General features: G+C 38.7%; 1 pseudogene; it reads right to left on the reverse strand.

The window, feature by feature from the left end:
- Window positions 1–958: 958 nt before the first annotated feature.
- On the reverse strand, window positions 959–2,292 carry LOC125160780 (ADP/ATP translocase 2-like; annotated as a pseudogene).
- Window positions 2,293–4,113: the final 1,821 nt, after the last annotated feature.

Raw genomic sequence — 4,113 nt, forward strand, 5'->3', positions numbered from 1 at the left:
CCATTACAAATAATTCAGCAAATATCTTCTAAAAATAAGAATATTTCCTTATATTATGATACCATATTATACCCCCAAAGATTAAGTTTTCTTATATGTTTTGCTAACTAGTCCATAATACAGTTTCCATTGTCTCACCTAGAGCAATTTCATCCAACTGTGAAAGAATCTGGCATTGGTTTTTATAGTTTTTTTAAAAAATCTATACTCTTTATTCATGACATTGACAATGTGAAGATGCTAGACCAGTAGAGTCAGAGTGAATATTTTTGGTAAAGACATGACATAGATGATATGCACAGTTTATATTGTATCATTTCAACAGGCACATGCTCTCACAAAGCTTCGCTATTCCTGATGCTAATTTGATCACTAGATTAAGGTGGTGACAGTCAGATTTTTCCATTGTAAAAATATGTTTTCCCTTTGTCATCTGGCACTGTGCAGATGTCCTGCTTCCCCACTCCCCACCCAACCAAAATTTTACTTACTGTATTTAGTATTTATTGATGATTCTTGCCCAAATAGATATTTCACTGAAGTTTTTCTAATTCTGTCATTCCTCCTCCATTCATTATCTGGCATGCTTTTCTGTTTCAAAAACTTCTTAAAAACTTCCCTTAACCAATTGAGGATGAGCTATATTTGCTTCCAATTATGGAGATTAATTTTTTTTAATTTTCTGAATAAGGAGATGATATGCCACCTTTAATGCTGGCAAATAGGTTAATTTATTTTTTTAATTTTTCTTTATTTTTAAATTTCAGATTTCTTATTTCTTCAAGTTTATTTATCAGGGGTGACTGAAATAAAAATATATAATTGAGTCTCATCATTGGGGAAGTGGTTTTAAGAGAAAACTGGTCAGATGATGGTTGCCATTGATAAATAGACAGCCAACAGTGTGTCAAGAATAATGTAATATGCCTGTTCACAAGGGGATGCACTAGGAAATAATTTATGTGAACTTCTTGATTTCATTATACAAGAGCACAAGAGCACCACCCATGCCTCTGAAAATACTGGACCATGCACCTTTGGAAGAGCTTTGGCTACTTCATCAGGGCAATCTTCCTTCAGCAGTTGGGCATGCCTGTGTACATGATGTCAGTTTCTTTGCACCCTGGATGCATCATCATATGGCCATGAATAGTCAAATGGACAGGAAGTCAACCCAGCAAGCTCTGTGACAGATTGTGCAATCATCCAGCTGATTAAGAGATGAATATTCTGGGGATCTGGAAGCATTCCCTTTGCATTGTCATAGATACTGAAGTAGGCAGCTCAGCAGATGAGACACATTAAATTTGTACATAGGCACATTAAATTTGTACAGGCCCTTAATCCCACTAGATTTGTAGATTTCTTTTAAGTTTATTTACTTATTTTAAGAGAGAGAGAGAGGGAGAGAGAGAGAGAGAGAGAGAGGGAGAGAGAGGCAGAGTGAGAATCCCAAGCAGGTTCCACGCTGTCAGCACACAGTGCTATGTGAAGCTCAGTCTCACCAACCGTGAGATCATGACCTGAGCTGAAATCAAGAGTCAGATGCTCAACTGAGTCACCAAGGCACCACTAGATTTGTAGATTTTTTAAAATTTTTTTAATGTTTATTTATTTTTGAGAGAGAGAGAGAGAGAGAGAGAGAGAGAGAGAGCGAGAGAGCGAGAGCGAGCTGGGGAGGGGCAGGCAGAGAAGGAGACAGAATCTGAAGCAGGCTCCAGGCTCTGAGCTGTCAGCACAGAGCCTGATGTGGGGCTCAAACTCATGAACCATGAGATCATGACCTGAGCGGAAGTTGGTGCTTAACAGACTGGGCCACCCAGGTGCCCCGTAGATTTGCAGCTCTTAACCAGGCAGTCATAGAGGCCTCTGAACTCCCTTTCAGTTCCAGCTGTGCCCACATCTGTTGCTAGACATATAAGGGAAAAAATCAAGAGGATACACAAAATACAAGGATGTGGCTCCAGCACCACCACCTGATGGCAAATTCCCTGCAAAGTAGGACAAAACTGGATTCTCTTGCCCACACCACCCAGGAAGATCTACTTGTATTTATCTTTGAAGGCAAAGTTGAGAGCCTGCATGAGGAAGTATCTGATGACATTGGCCAGGTTACCATCCCTGATCCTTAGGGATACGAACCACGCAGTCTGTAATGCCCTTTCATCACTTACCTGTGGTGATTTGTTTGCCAGCTTGCTGCACCTGCGGGGTGGGTGCTACCGCAGTCTTGGAGATGGCAAGAGTCACTCCACCTGCCAGGAAGTCCTTGGACACAGCAGCATCTGTCATGTTGAAAGGAAAGAGAAGATGGGTAACTGCAGGACTGTGGTAGGAACTGGCTGGGACTCTGGGGCCTTTTTTTTTTCTTCAAATAGGCCTGGACTTGTGGATTTTCATTTTTTTCAACGTGTTTGGTAACTTATGGCCCATATTCTTCTTAATGTTTCAAATAGACGAACTATTACCAGTGGTAGCTCCTCTCATTTGGCTTGTATGTCATATTTGAGCATTTTTGTGTTTTCTGGCACAAGAAGACGTTCTACTCTCACCATGGACTTAAGCCATTTCTCCAAGATGTGTATGGGGAATAGTATATGGAAATCAAGAAATCAAACTAGTGATGCTCATTACTCTAAGTATGTTACTGCATGGAGGACAATGGACAGATCGAACGATCTATCTATCTATCCACACACACACCTTTAAAAATCATGAATTTTCACTGATATTTCAAATTAACATTTAACATAATTTTTCTTTTTTGATGTTCTATTTGTATCTTTTTTTGTTTCCACTGAAAATCTTGGTCCCTAGTAATATATTTCCTAATTTTCTCTGTCCTAGAAATACATAAAATAATTTCAAAACTATAGTACCATTACCATTACATCTTCGTATACATTCCACTAAAAATAAACAGTCAGAAGTCCTTCGAAAGAATTCCTTTTCTCTGGGTAATTATATTACCAATTCAATATATTCTTACGTCATATATCTTCTATGTTCTATTTGGTTTCAGCTTGTTTTCAATTTTTTGGTATGAATTTTTTTAAGTTATATTTTGCTTCTGATTATGTAAATGTTTTAATTGCCTCTCATTCACCCCATTGATGAGGTAGAGATTCTCGCCCTAAGATTAGGGGAATAAGAAGCATTTTTTTAGTCACTTATGCTCACAGCCTGGAGGACAAGGACACTGGACTTCATGCAAGGCACACGGGTTGGATTCAAGAACAGAGAGAAAGGCATGGAGCTGTGCAAGGCAGGCTTTTGTAGTATCAGGTGGGTTGGGTGCCCCTGGTTCCTGCAGGAGGCTCTGATTGGCTCGTTAGAATAATTCTGTGGGCTGTCAGAAAACTGAAACCCTGAACTCAGGGATAAATAAGAACTGTGTCTGGTCCATTTGAAAAGGAGGGTTGTGTGGCTTAAGGATTTCTATCCCCAGGAGCAGAGCTCAGAGGGGAATTTCAGTCCAAGACCCTCCTGATTTTACCAGATGTCAAGGCAGCACATCATGTCAAGGCTTAATTTTGGTCTTACAGCACAGTAAAACATTTATGTGACTCAAAGTTTAAACTATATAAAACGGAATCCTCAGAGTATTGTTTCCATTCCTGTCCCTTCTACTCTGTCTCCCACATGGATAGCCTATTTTCTTAGTTTCTGACTTATTTTTCTTGGGTCTCATTTTGAAAATAATAAGCAAATAAGTAGATCACTCTCTTTCTACTACTTATCACTCTCTACTACTTTCTCCTACCTACTTACTCTCTTTCTACTATTACTACTACTCTCTACTACTACTCTCTTTCTTACTACTTTCTACTCTCTATTGGCCTATTTATTCCCTTCCTTTCTGGCATAAAAGAAGCACACTTATCTACATTGTTCTGTATCTTGCTCTTTTCAGCAGGAGCACTTTATATTAGCATATAGAGATCTTGTTCATTGTTGGTTTTTTTTACCACTTCCTTGTACATCATTGTGTGGGAGTAACCATAGTTTACTCAACCAGTCCTTTTTTTAGTAGACATTTGAGTTTATAATCTTTTGATAGTACAAATAGTGCTGTAATGAGTAACATTGTACATATGTTATTTTCTTTTTGAT

The sequence above is a fragment of the Prionailurus viverrinus genome, chromosome A2 (genome assembly GCF_022837055.1).
Source record: "Prionailurus viverrinus isolate Anna chromosome A2, UM_Priviv_1.0, whole genome shotgun sequence".
Taxonomy (NCBI): Eukaryota; Metazoa; Chordata; class Mammalia; order Carnivora; family Felidae; genus Prionailurus; species Prionailurus viverrinus.